The sequence below is a fragment of the Podarcis gaigeae genome (genome assembly GCF_964106915.1).
Source record: "Podarcis gaigeae genome assembly, chromosome: 11".
In the NCBI taxonomy this organism is placed as follows: Eukaryota; Metazoa; Chordata; class Lepidosauria; order Squamata; family Lacertidae; genus Podarcis; species Podarcis gaigeae.
Window position 1 is genome coordinate 18,926,925 of NC_139687.1, and position 14,934 is coordinate 18,941,858.

The window sequence follows — 14,934 nt, forward strand, 5'->3', positions numbered from 1 at the left end:
GAATGGACTGCCCCTTTGTTCCCATGGCAACAGTCACAAACATCCTGTCTGGCTTTCCAGCCACAAGCAGCTGACTTGGCTGCTATTGCCTTTGCTTGCTGCTGCATTGCTGCTTTATGGTAACACTAGGAGCCTACCTGCCTATTGCTCTAGGAGCCAAGCTCAGTACATAACACCTTGCAAACCACCATATGCTTGGGTTGAACATCTACACCAGGGAGCCTCCTCTACTTGACTTTCTCTGTAGGTTCTGAATTGCTAAGTGGACAGTAAGACTCACTGAAACTTCAAGGAGATGTCATTGGGAATGCAGCCGTGCAGACAGAGCCCATGAACATGCCCACACAATGCCCATGCAATGGAAAATGTGAAGGGGGAATACCCGTATAGGGCAATGAATCTAGGAAAATTGTGGTGTATATGTGTCTGTTTAAAAGAAAAAAAATTGCATTTTAAAATCTCAAAATATTAATTTTGAAGAGCATTTTCTATCAAAATAAAACAAAAAACCTCTATCTTTAAACTTACACCTTTTTGAGCCAAGAATACTTCTGGAACATGCAGGAAGTTTGAAAGACTATTAATTCCACTCCACACATTACTCTGGGTGGTGTAGATCAGACTGATTCTTATTTAGATTCACAAAGATCACATTCCTAAAGCATTCAGCATGAAAATTAAAACAATGGTGCCATGTTAAAAATAAAAAAGGCTTCAGAAGGAATAACAATTTCCATGCACCCAAATAATGGGTTTTTAAAATAATCAAGTTCTGTGCGCCAAACAGAAGCTGTTACCTGATGAATACCTGCTGTACAAGAACAAAAGCAGGACATAACAAAATTAATTACCTGACATTTCAATTGTGAATGGCTTTTTTTGGGGGGGAGGGTTGTTGAGATTTTTCATTTCATTACACATATGAAGAAACACTTCCATCACAAGCACATTTAGATGATTCTTGTTGACATTCCTAATTGGTGTCTTATTGATTAACCCAACTGGGAGTGGCGTGGGGGAAAGCATTCCTGGAAAGATCTGGGTTAGGCTGATTCAAGGATCTTCTTGGTTGTATGAATCTTGCACAGGTTCTTTCTCTTCCCTGGTTCCTGTGCAATATAGTTTGCCATGTAAGAGCCATTATGCCACTTGAGAAGTGGCAAGTTAGACTGAAGAAGGTGCAAGGTGCTATTCTTTTGAGCAACAATGGGGGAACCTGTGTCTTTCCAAATATTTCAGCCAAAATCCATCATCTCTGATCACTGGGCATTTTGGTTCATATTCATAGGAGTTGGAGTCCAGCAAAACTATTTGAAATTTTCAGCTCGTAGTACGCTGAAAGAAAATCACCATATTTTTCGCTCCATAAAAAGGAAGGGGAAATGTCTGTGCGTCTTATGGATCAAATGTGTGGTCGATTGCTGGCTCCCTTTTTTCACCCCGCCCCCTTGCCCAGGCCTCCATTGTTGAATGTTCTGCAGACGGAGGCTGTTTCTTTCCCGAGCGGCATGTGACTGCTGATTTGATTATCTGTCTGGAAACTGTAGAAGCGACTCCCTTTCCTTTCCAAAGAAGCTGTAGAACTGTGAGTTGAACCCCATAAAAACAGGATTTTTTCCCTTTGCAAAAGAAGCTGTACAACTGTGAGTTGATCCCCCCAGAAATGGGGCTTTCCCCCTTTGCTCCTCTAAAAACTAGGTGTGTCTTATGGTCAGGAGCGAAAAATACGGTATGTGAAATGAGCGCTCACACTTTACAATGTGGGTGCCCTTTGTGGGATCACACGTGGTTCTACAGTTCCCAGGGAGCTTACTGGCAAACAGGGGCTGGCTTGCGTCTCAGTGTTAATTTTGGGAGGTTCACACCCAGCCTCAGTAATCAAGTTTCTTGCTGGGAGGTGGGGCCAACCCCATTTATAAATAGGGGGTGGAGCCGACAACAGCCAGGCAGTCAGCTCTGGAGATTCACCCTCCCTACCTTCCCTTTGTTTAATGTTTGCAGGTTAATTTTTTCTCCCTATTTAGCTGCTATGGTCTTTGACTGGTTGCTGTTGAAGGACTGGGATGAAATTTTCTTGCATTGGCAGGTTTTGTCTTCCCTGTAGCCATTCGTCACAACTTTGGCCGTTATGGCCTTGGGTGGGGTCCTGGGGTCTTTTCTTCCCTATATGGGTGGTTGAAGTGGTAACTCCACCCCCTTGCGATGACGATTCCAGGGTCCCCTCTTAAATGGGTTATATATATGGGTGTCACTGGCCATACACTGAAAGGTCATCAGTGAACTACTCTGCATGCAGAAATATGGGCTTAGCTTCCTGCTACACTTACATCTCGCAGAGCACCCCCATTTACCCTGATGAGCCCCAGTTCCCCCCGGCTGGGGGGCTGGGAGGCATACACGCCCAAGGCCTAAGCCAAGGTCTTCCTACATTCAGAAGTTTAATAAAGTTGTGGCCTAATTTTAATTCCATATAATGTTGTCAGAGTCTTTATTCCTTCCTTAAGATCCCTGGGGGCTGGTATCTGACTCCTAATAAGTTAGCAAAAATGTGCAAGACAGGTACAAATATTTGTTGGAAATGTAAAGAAAAAGAAGGTACCATTTATCATATACTGTATGGTGGACATGTAAGGTAATAAATGCATTCTGGGAAATGATATATAAGGAATTGAAAAAAAATGTTTAAAACAACTTTTACTAAAAAAAACTCAAAAAAAACCAGAAGCATTTTTTATTAGGAATTGTAGGTACCAATATTCCAAAGGAGCAGAAAAGATGACAGATGCACAGATGCTACTAGCCCAGAGATGGAAAGAAGACAAAGTCCCTACCAGAGAAGATTGGCAAACTAAGCTGTTGGACTAGGCCAAAATGGCAAACTGACCAGGAAGCTCAGGAACCCAGAAGACCAAAACTATAAAAAAGAATGGGGGGAATTTATAATTTATCTGGGAGACCACTGCAAGCAGATGAAAACATTAGCAGGATTGCAATAGCACTTGTAATGTAGCAGATACTATGGACAAAATGGAGTGATATAAAATACGGATTATGGAACAATATTGTCAGGGGTTCAGAAGGAGAGACACAGGAGGGGGAGCAAATGGAGAGTGAGGAGGAGGAGTACGAGGGGGGCGCAGGCAGTGACAGTGGCCAGAGTTATTCCACAAGCCTCTCTAGCGAATCGGAGGACTCACAGAAGGGAGCGCCGGTGGCCAGAGCGAGGGGGGCTCCAGGGGGGAAGCCCCAGGAGGAAGGGGCCAGCGGGGAGTCCCTGAGCAGCAGTTGGAGATCAGGACCAGTGTCTCCACCAGAGAGCAGTGGGGAGGGGGAGTCCCAGGAGTCGGGACCAGTGTCCTCACCACCAGAGGGAGGAGAGGAGTCAGGTTTGGCAACGCCCACATCAGGAAGCAGGGAAACGGTCAGAAGGAAAGTCACCGGCTGGGCGCGCGCGCCAAGTTCAAATGTACAGGAGCGCGGCACAGCGGGGAGCCCGGGAAGGGAGCCAGGTCCTAAAGCCCGCCGGAGGGAGGGGCAAGACTCAGGAGGCTCAGCGTCAGAGGAGTCCAGGAAGGAGGGAACCCCAGAGGGCAGAAGGACCCAGCGAAGGAAAGAACAGCGTAGGAGGTGGAGCCGGGCTAGAATCTTAAACTGGTGTGGGTGGAGCAGTGAGTCAGAGGGGACTTAGCCGGTCTAGCGTCGAGACGTGGGTCTGCGCGCCCAGAGCTTGGAAATGGAAACTAAACTTTAATAAAGACTTTTGTATATAACATCCATTGGGCGTTGGTCCTCTGTGAGCTGGGACCTAGCGGCAGTCCTGACAAATATGTAGTCGAAAAGGTGGACAGTTGGACCCATGGAGGGGAAGGTGGGAAGTCCAGAGATTCAGAGAAATCTCTAAATATGGATACGTATTTTGCATTGTTATAATTTTATGCTTGTAAAATCAAATAAAATTATTTCAGGAAAAAAAGAAAAGAAAAAAGGAGTTGGAGTCCAGAAATTGGAGGAATATATTCTCCTCCCTCTACTTTATGGTTTCTTCATTTGGTGAAGGATAAGGGTTACCAGGTCTCAGTGCCTTCTCTGTGGTACCACCTTCTCTTTGGAATCGCCTCCCCTACAGGTGCATTTGGGGAAGGCTGGCTAAACGTGGTGTAGTGGTTAAGAGCGGTGAACTCATAATCTGGTGAACCAGGTTTGCATCCCTGCTCCTCCACATGCAGCTACCGGGTGACCTTGGGCTAGTCACACTTCTCTGAAGTCTCTCAGCCTCACTCACCTCACAGTGTTTGTTGTGGGGGAGGAAGGGAAAGGAGATTGTTAGCTGCTTTGAGACTCCTTAAGGGGAGTGAAAAGCGGGATATCAAGTCCAAACTCTTCTTCTTCTTCTTTTGGGGAAGACCTTGAACAGCTGGACTTACTGGAATGATGTTTCATATTGTTTTAATTAGTCTCCTTTTCATCCATTTTTCAATATGTAGGTTTTTAATTGCTTTCAGGTTGTTTTGAATTCCATGGGCTGCTACAAGAACCTCAGCGCTAAGAATGTGGGATGTGTAATTATAAATATGCATAGAAACATAAACTTCTCCCTTCAGTCTATCATATGAACTAATTGGTGCGTAAGAACTGTAGAGGCCAATGCAAATCTCAGCTACCCATAAACAGTATTATAAGAGGGAATTAAGAGCTTCCTCAGAAGTTAGTCAGTCCCAGCCAAGTCGCCATTTTCTCAACCAGATGATTGCACCTTTGCTGCAGTTGCACAAATCATTGTCTTTGACTCAGCAGTTCATCACCAAAACAAATGACAAAAAAGGACACAGATTCGCCACTTGCAGAAGCTAAATTATATGTATAGAGGCAAATTTAGAAATCATTACTATAATTTTAAATAGAACTACATCTTATCAGAGTGAAGAAGATTGACCAGATGTCAGGGACTGGACTGAGGAGGAATGGTGGAGACCGCCTCCCGCTCCTCCTGAACCTTCCAGAGAAGAGGAAGACAGTATAGATTTAGAACAGTGGTTTGCAGAAGGTCACAGGCAAAGTTGGGAAATAATGGGAGAAGTGGAGGGGGAGAGAAGCAGAGCCAGAGCAGCTGGCTGACATCACTAGAAAGCATTCCAGACCCCCCCCCCTCTCCCAGAACCTGGTGAGCAGGGAAAGTAGGAGAGCAAAGAGCTAAGAGGCAAATGGCCTTAAGCAGCCACTGTAAAGGAGGGGGTGCTGTTAATAACTGAGAAGGGAAGGGGGGTGAAGATTACTTGGAGCAACACTATTACTCTAAGAGGCAGCATTTCTGAGCCTCTCTCTATGAATATTGAATAAAAGACATTGGTAAGAGCTTCTTGTCTGTCTGTTACTGGCAGCATGCCATGAGGGGGGAGGGATCAGATTCCCTGAAGCCTGATACCAGGTGACCTGTTGTGTTCTTGGTCCGTCTTCTGCACAAACTGCTGGTGGAAACTTCAAGGCCCCTGGTGTAGTGGTTAAGAGTGGTGGACTCATAATCTGGTGAACAGGGTTCGCTTCCCCGCTCCTCCACATGCAGCTGCTGGGTGACCTTGGGCTAGTCACACTTCTCTGAAGTCTCTCAGCCTCACTCACCTCACAGAGTGTTTGTTGTGGGGGATGAAGGGAAAGGAGAATGTTACCCGCTTTGAGACTCCTTCGGGTAGTGATAAAGCGGGATATCAAATCCAAACTCCTCCTCCTACTCCTACTCCTCCTCTTCTTAGTCTTCTTCTTCTTCTTCTTCTTCTTCTTCTTCTTCTTCTTCTTCTTCTTCTTCTTCTTCTTCTTCTTTTGGGTTGCATCCAATAGTCTGTGCATGGAGTTCCTCTGGTGCATAAGGACTTGTGTTTCCTGTCCTCTGTGTGTGTCTCCTAAATCTGCTCTGGAGGGTCTCCCAACCTTTTGGAGCTGATTTTGAGGACACATGTGGGACTGGTGGAGATAGGAGAGGAAGAAGTAGCCCTGCTGTGCACACGGAAGTCCATTGCATGAGTGTAAATGCAGAATTGTATATGGCTCTTTAATGTTAACCCAGACTTGGACAAACTGAGGACTAACCCTCTGTCACGTAGGGCACCAAGACAGCTTAAGGCAATCCATTGAATTAGAGTCGCAGGCAGGTCAATGCATAATATACAGTCATCTGTCCACCCCCATACATTCAAATATTTGCTAAACAAGCAGTATCCTGCATCTTTGTGTATCCTACAAGCTCAGCATAAAGATCAAAGTATTTCTTTGAAGCAGAGCAATACTTTGAAATACATCTTGATGCAACAGAAAGACCAGAGAGGAGAGTTAGCAGTATGTTATGCGAACAATTTGCATATTCTGGATGAAAGATAGCACTGAAAAAAATTCAAAAGAAATGAAGGTCATGGTGTAATTTTGTGTGTATGCATGACTTTTCCTTCCTGCAGCCATTCTGTAAATAGAAATGATTTTTTAAAATAATAATAATAATAATAATTGATTTTCCTTCTCTTCTAACACAAAACAAAGAAAGAGTCCCATTCCCTACTGTCCAGTTGATGTGTGTAAAATCTCTCTGAGAAGACCCTGTTTTGTTCTCACACTTTAATATAGGAAATAGGAATCTGCCTACAAAGACCCGATCACTGATTAGCTTTTGCACAAAGTTTCATGTAGCAGCATACATATTTCTGAAAGCTGTTGGGGAGGGTGGCAGAGAGTTGCTAGCTGAATGGAATACTTTAAGGCCAGCCAGTTTGGGAGCTAGTTTTCTGACACATCTGATTTTATAATTATCATTTTATTAAAAATGGGTGGTAGTCAATGCTTGTCAGGGAGCGTGCTGAGGAGGGCCGCACTGAGGAAGAATGGTGGGAGCCACCCCCTCCCCCGATCCTGAATCTTCCCAGGAGCAGGAGGACAGTATAAATTTGGAACAGCGGTTTGCAGAGGGGCATAGTTCAGAAGGCAGAAGCTGGGAAATACTGGATGGGGAACAGCTAGCAAAAGAAACACTAGAAGAGAGAGTGTTAGCAGATTCACAGTCTCTAGACAGCATCCACCCCCCTTCTCCAAAGACATGGAGAGCTCAGAAAGTCTCAGAAAAGAAAGCTCAGAGGGTACAAGCTCAGATTACAAAACATAGGAGTGGTGTACGTTAATAGGGCCAGAGAGGGGAGTGTCCCTTAATTGGGAGCACCACCATTCCCAGGAGATGTGTTCTTTGTTTGCTCACTGTGGTTATTAAAGATTCTAACTGGCAAGATGTTCCTTTCATTTCATCTTCTTATCTACGGTCACAGGGGGAGGAGGTCGATTCTCTGAAGCCTGTCAATGCTGCTCCAACTCAAAGCAAACCCATCAAATTTAATAGCTGTTACTAACTTTGGTTCATCATTTGAATGGGTCACCTCTGACTAGGACTTAGTTGAATACAACCCATTATTATTTTTTTACAAGTTGCACATGTGTATATTGTACAAACTTACTTATGTATTGGGTGGGGGGAGATGACATTTGGAAGTAGTATACTGTATATGCATCCAACTCCAGGACACTGTCACTTGTGGGTTTGCTATATGCCATGGGTAAATGTTCCCAAGGTGCTGAATTACTGGACTATATACTGTAGGCTATCGAATCACCTATGCATTATTTATTTTTATTTATTGAATTTATATACTGCCCTATACCCGGAGATCTCAGGGCGGCTCACAGAACAAAATCAAAATATAAAACTCTCTGTTACCATTGTTATTTTTTTCCTTTTTAAAAAATTGCATTTATTTTTATAAACAAAACATAACGGAGTCGAAATGGGTTACAATTAAGTTACCATTAAATTAATGCAAAGTGTAAAGTTATCACTGGGACTACAACAAAATACAAGTGGGGATGAAAAAAAGGAAACAATTAGAAGTGAACATACCGTATTTTTCGCTCCATAGGACGTACCGGACCATAGGGCGCACCTAGTTTTTAGGGGAGGAAATAAAGAAAAAAAAATTTAAAATTCCATTCTGCTGGCTGTCTTGGCTTCCTCTTTAGCCACGCACAACCTCTCCAGCCAGGAGAGGCTGTGCGCGGCTTCGTTTTTAGCCGCGGGGCTGGGGCAGGGGAAGCCTGAGCTTCCCCCGACCCCAGACCCCAGAACAGGTCCGGGAGCGGAGGCAAGGTTGCACAGCCTTGCCGCTGCTCCTGGAGCTTGTGGCTGGGGGAGCGCTCTGAAGGTTTGCGGATAGTTGCCTGAAGCACAGTGGGAGTTGGCACTGCACTCCCTGGGCTTCAGGCTGCAGGCTGCTATCCGCAAGCCTTCGGAGCCCAGCGGAAACTCCCACCGTGCTCCGAAGGCTTGCGGATAGCTGCCCAAAGCCCGGGGTGCGCAGTGCTGCGCTCCCTGGGCTTCGGGCTGCAGGCTGCAATCCACAAGCCTTCGGAGCCTACCCGAAGGGGCACCTACCCCTTCGCACCTACCCCTCTCGCTCTCCAGGCTTCAGCGAAAGCCTGCATTCGCTCCATAGGAGGCACACACATTTCCCCTTCATTTTTGGAGGGGGGAAAGTGCGTCCTATAGAGCGAAAAATACAGTAATACTATCAGCAAAGATCAGTTATCCATAAATCACCAAGAGTTTGAGGTGGAATAAAGTTGTTTTCTTTGTTAGAAGTGAATTCAAGAAAACAATACCTTATTTCTCTCAATATTTTTGATGGTTTTGCTTTTCTTAATGCTTTCATTTTATGTGTTAATGTTTCCACTAAAGAAGTTGGCCAGATTTCTTGGTATACCAAACTTCCAATAAATTCAGATAGGATGCATTCCAGTACTTCTTTGAGCTATGAACACATACAATGTACAAGATGACTTTGCAAGGACATAAATTTTAAAACTGTTGAGCAGGCAAGCCTTAGGTTTCTAATTAAGAATCTAGTCCTACATTTTGTTTTTCCCACCCAAGGCTTTCACTTTATTCTATCCCTGCAAACTAGACTATAAAATCACAGGTCGTAAGGCAGAGATACCCGGTATACTTCCAGTGTGAAGCAGAAGGGTCTTTAAGCATGATTAGCCAAAATCACTATAGTTAATGCAGCGTGTCTGAAACAGCTTGTAATAGTGCTCACACCTTTGACGCCATTTAGAAAAATAATTAATTAAACTGACTCCTGCACAACAAACCTAAGTAGCTAATCTGCTTGTACTATAGTTTAATGTAAAAAAATAATAATAATAGTGAAGTGCAGGTGCTGATTGAAATAATTTATGCAATTTTGTAGTCTTGTGATTTAGGAACGTGAAATAGAAAACATGGTTTTGTATTCCATGTCTAAGCATATATGCTTGCATCCATAATGAATAAAAAAAAATCTTTAAAAATACTTTCCCAAAAAAAACCAGAGTCCTTTTTGTTTGGGATAACTCAGACGGAAATTCCCAGGTGTCAAAAAAGGTTATTTATGCATGTCACTACTGTGGCCCATGTTTTGTTAGCCCCAAAATGGAAAACGAGCGAAGTCCCAACTAAAGAAGAATGGCAACTTAAGCTGACAGAAGATGCGCAGCTTGCAGACTTAACATATAGAATAAGAGAACAAGAAGAACATACATTTAGAGAAGATTAAAAAACGTTTATTGAATACATGGGGGGGGGCGGAATTGTGTACACTTGAAAATGTTGGCAGTCTTAAGATAAATTCAACAATGTAAATAAGTTTTGGTGGATGTAATAATGGAAAACTGATTGGTATTGTTTTTGTAAAATATGCAGGGATTTAAGATATGCAAAATGAACCATGGAAAGAGAAGAAGGGAAGGCATTGATATTTTAAGGATGTTTAAATGGGTATTTTAAATTTTAAAACAGAAAATGTAATAATAATAATATATTATTATTATTATATATATATTTATTTATTGAATTATATATATATTTGATATTATTGCTTTTCTTTTCTTTTTGTAAACTATTTTGATGTTTTATTATCAGCAAACAATATATAGATTTGTAAAATAAAAATATATAGCAAACACTGAGTATGAATTAGTTCTGGAACAAATGGAAAATTTATCCAAATTGATACAAAGTGAATGCTTTCAGTATTCCATCATTCTGTAACCAAATTTGTGTCCATTCTTCCCTAATTTATACCACTCCAAAATGGATTTCTGTAATGATCTGGGTCTCATAGCCTTCAATGATTCCAAAATGCTTTCTAATTTTTTTGTTTCTTGTAGTAACTGGGGGGGGGGGATAGGATCAACACCACTACTAGAAGAATACAATTAAATCACATACAGGGCCTTTTTCGTGGTGGCCTTACAGCTGTGAATTCCAATCCCAAATGAGACCAGGCAAGCACCTTCCCTCAGGACCTTTAAGTGAGTCTTAAAGATGTATTTTCTCCATATCTGATTATGTTAAGTTCTTATCACTGTATATTTTATGCTGGCTTTTAACAATATTTTGAAGGAAATCAATGTTATAAATAGTTTAACTATTATATTTTTATTGCGTGTGTTGATATCTAGTTTGCCATCCACTTTGGGAGTCACTGAGGTCTTTGCATCCATGGAATAAATAGATATTTATAATCAGCATATAGTTGCAATTTAAATTCTGTTTGGTTCCCAGCTTTTTGCTTAACATGTATGACAGCTGATAAGAGGATTGAAAATCCCCGTAGAAAAAGGCTTCTAAACGAAAGCACTTCTCAGCTCTGAGTCATTATTTCTAGAGACATTACTGCTGCACCTCAGAACTATATTCCGTTCTCCTCTCTGCCTTAAAGCCATGCCTGAAAACTAAAATTCTGACTAAAAGATGGTAGCAACAATGCATGATATAGGGTTACTTTCTTCTTGAACTCATAGACAAAGAGCTCATTTACGCTGGCAGACAGTTCGTGAATGGTGATGGAAAACGCATGAGGCCGGAAAACACCTTTCAAAATTTGGAGACAGCTCTGTTATAAGATTCCTACACGGTACAGCTGACAATGTCACCATTCCAATCCAGAAACTTGTTAAGCATCACAGTCACTCGCTTTCCATTGATTGCAATACAGTTTGCAGCCTCCGTGAGTTGCCAGCTGGCTCCCCCTTCACATTTCCCCCTTACAGGCAAAATTCAACCCATGTAGCACGACAGAATGTAGCATCAAATGCTGATTGAGGACATCTTTCCCATTCTTGGAGCAGGGCATGTATCATAGCCATCTATGGGGTGGTTACCACTTCCACATGGTTGCTTCTCCTGCAGGAAAAAGTAGAGGCAACCATATTTTCCTCATGCAGTTCCCTCTGAGAGAGATGGAATGCCCCTCAAGGCAGTGACGAAACTTGGCTTTAAGTTATCCGGGTCAAAGACCCAGTTTGGCACACACATTTGCATATACACAAACAGACAGGCTAAGACAGGGGTGTTCTGAGGGGGTAACCAAACAATTAAATCCCTGTGTTGCAAACAACTATCAATAATATCCAAAGGCAACAGGATGACCAAGTGCAACAATGCGATGTCAATATAAACTCTTTATATAATCTATACAGAACATTGAACAATATGAAATATATGAAGCATGAACTCTCTGCAAAACAAAATAAACAGAAATCTTCTAACTCTCTGAAAGTTACAAAATATGCACTCTTGATGGATTCTCTTGAAAACATAGAACCAAATAAACATAAGTTTTATAGGTCTCTGAAAGTCTTTGTGGGCTATGCAAGTCTCTGAAAGAAGCAATGGGTCAGATTCTTATCTGGTGAAAACAAGCCGTAAAGCTTTGTTTTATGACGTCCAACGCTGCTGAAGTGGTCCACAAACAGACATAGTGAACAGTGATTCTGGATATACCCACTGTTTCATGGAATTCTTCACCACAGCAGAAAGATACAGAAATGCTTCATAAACTGCAATTGAAATATTGAAACAATGACCTTGTGACTTTCAGAGATTTAGAAGATTTCTGTTTATTTGGTTTTGCATATTTCATATATTTCATATTGTTCAATGTTCTGTATAGATTATATACAGAGTTTATATTGACATTGTTGCACTTGGTCATCGTGTTGCCTTTGGATATTATTGTGTTCTGAGGGGGGACGGGGGACAGACCACCCCGGGTACCATTCCAAAGGGGGGGGGTGACAAAATGCTGACCCCCCGATCGGTGGCACCTCCTGGGATGCGTGCCATGCCCTCAGGAAGACCACCACGCCCCCTGGGCATGGCCACCATGCCTGTGGGATACGCCACCCCCCCCCCCGGGACGAGCGCCGCTCCAGGTACTGGAGCAGATTGCTTTGCCTCTGGGCTTTTACCCACAGCGCCACCCGCGTCTCTATTTAGTCTTATTAGTCACTAAAACGCAGGGCTTTTTCCCCCAGCCAGAACTCACCTGAACTCAGTTCTGGCACCTCTGAGGTGGGTGCCATTACCATTAGAAAAGAACAAGGGAGGTGTTCATGGTACATTCCGGCACCTCTTTTTCTAGAAAAATAGCCCTGCTAACTGTGGTCTTGTGTATTTTTAATTGTTCTAGACTGTATTATACTGGTCGTCTTTATTTTATAATCTACCTGGAAACGTACGTCCTGATAGCACAGCGATGTGCATTCAGAAGAGAATAAATAATTCACAGTACAAAAGGAGGGTAATGCTCATCTGCTGATCAGACTGAATTCAAGCCCAGAAGTGGTTTTGGCCTTAATTCAACTAGCTGTGAAATACTTTCTAAGTTCTAACTTAGAACCAGTGTTGGTCAGGTGATAAAACGGTTGCCATACAGAAAAGGGAGATGAACTTTGTTTATGAGAACTACCAAGCAACCCGGGCAGATTCCCTGTTGCTAAGGGGTCTCTCCACTGCACAGATAGGGGTTGACAAGGAGCAGCAGGATTACATACCCCTCCCTGACCCCAAGGTGCTCACTCTTGGAGCACCACCCCATTGTAATACTGTGTACACTCTTCTCTTCTTGGTCCTCAACCAACAGCAATTGCCACCTCAGCCTCGAACCGTTTGGGACCATGGGGCTCATGACATCCCTAGCCTGGTGATGGGGATGTTGCCTTGAACCACTGAGCCACAATCCTTCCCTTAGCTGACTTGGCTCTGCCAGCGCATTTGCTGGATTGTGCTTGATAGTCACTACCAATTTGCACCACACTGACCTCCTTGCTGCCTCTCCCCCTTCTGGTATTCAGCAATGACTCGCCTGCTGGAAAACTCATGTCACAGCTCTGCCCCAGCTGGTTTGGCTTCTGGGAAAGGTTTGGCCAGTGGTGGATTTGGCGCTTTCAAATTTCAGCAGTGCCCTGTGGAACACCAAAATTTGGTGCCCTCCATCTCTTACCTTCCGTCATTGTTCTGGCGCCACCTGCAGCACCATCTTGGCTCAACCCCCAGTGCAGGTTGTGCTCCCCTTTGGTGGATATAAAACATCTCCCTGGGCCTGAACCACTTCCAGCAAGCCTCCCTTTTTGCTGTTACCACGGTCATAGCATCAATGGCTCCCCCCAATGCGGAGAGGGAGGTCTGTTCTCTCATATGGTCCCCTGGGACACACTTCCAGGGACCATAGGTTTATGTCCTTAAGGATAGCCTTCTTGCTACTGATTAAACTCATCTGAACTGGACATAGCCTTTTTCTCCTAGTCCCCGTGTCCTGATTTCCTTTGGCAGGCTTGTTACTGTTAATTGTTTTATGCGCTGAGAGCTCTGCAACTGGATCTGCACAGTGAGATATCGTGCTTATATTTTGTGTGGTTTCGGTTCATATTGCCAAGACTGTTCCCATGTGCTTTGTGTTTGCTTCATGTTATCTTCTCCTTTCTGTGCTCTCAGACTATTGTGAATTTGTGTGTGTGCCTGTGTGTGTGTGTGTGTGTGTGTGTGTGCCCACACGGATTGTGTGATCTGGAGTAAATCTGGCATTCCTCTGGATATATCAGAGTAGTTTAGTTTTATGCCATCCTAACATATGCCTCTCTGATCCATGGCAAGAGCAGTACTACTGCCTCCTGGAACCTTAGATTTGGAATAACAAGTGTGTGTGTGTGTGTGTGTGTGTGTGTGTGTGTGTGTGTGTACAACAACCATGAACCAAAATTGTTTGACATTCTGCCTGCACATATCTTTTCAGATTGCTCATGCAGTCTGACACCTTGTCAATCTGGGGTGGCAGCTATAGCTTTCCATCTAATTTGAGTTCACTGTAGATTAGTTGAGGGGAGGGGAATTTTATCATTTGGACGACCACTGTCAGAAAGGATACAACATAGGAGGGGCCTGATCCAGCACTGGTCTGCTTATATTCCATTTTTAAAGGATCTGACCAAAGTTTCTGAGCTTTTTAAAGGAGGGAGCACCCAACCAATTTTGGGGGGGAGCTCGCCCACCACCCTTGCACCACGCCAATCGCCATGTCACCTGCAGCATCTGTCGTGCAACACAAAGCACTGCCACCCCCAACGATGGGTGCCAGATCACACCAAAGAGGTGCTGGAACTCAGTTCCAATGAGTTCTGGCTGAGAAAAAAAGCCCCGAGTTTGCTACTGAATCAAGCAAGCAAGCAAGCAAGCAAGCAAGCAAGCAATTGTTTTACTTGTATGCCACCTTTCCAAAGTTAAAACCATGCTCAAGGCAGCTTACAACGTGTTAAAATAAATACTCAGCTATGAACATAACAAAAGTAGTCATAAACAAGAAAAAAAACACATCAAAAAGTGGGGAACCAAACTGAACAATATCCACATAAAGAGATCCAAAATAAAGAAAGGCTGGAAGAGTTTTACCCATTGCTGGTTTAGCGGAACACGTCTGCCAAGATTCTGTGTATTTGTCACAACAGCAGCTCACCGGGTATGGTGATGTCTCAGCAGGAAACAGAAGGCTACACTAGCTTTGGGGAAATTGCTGCACACATTGCTCAGTTTAT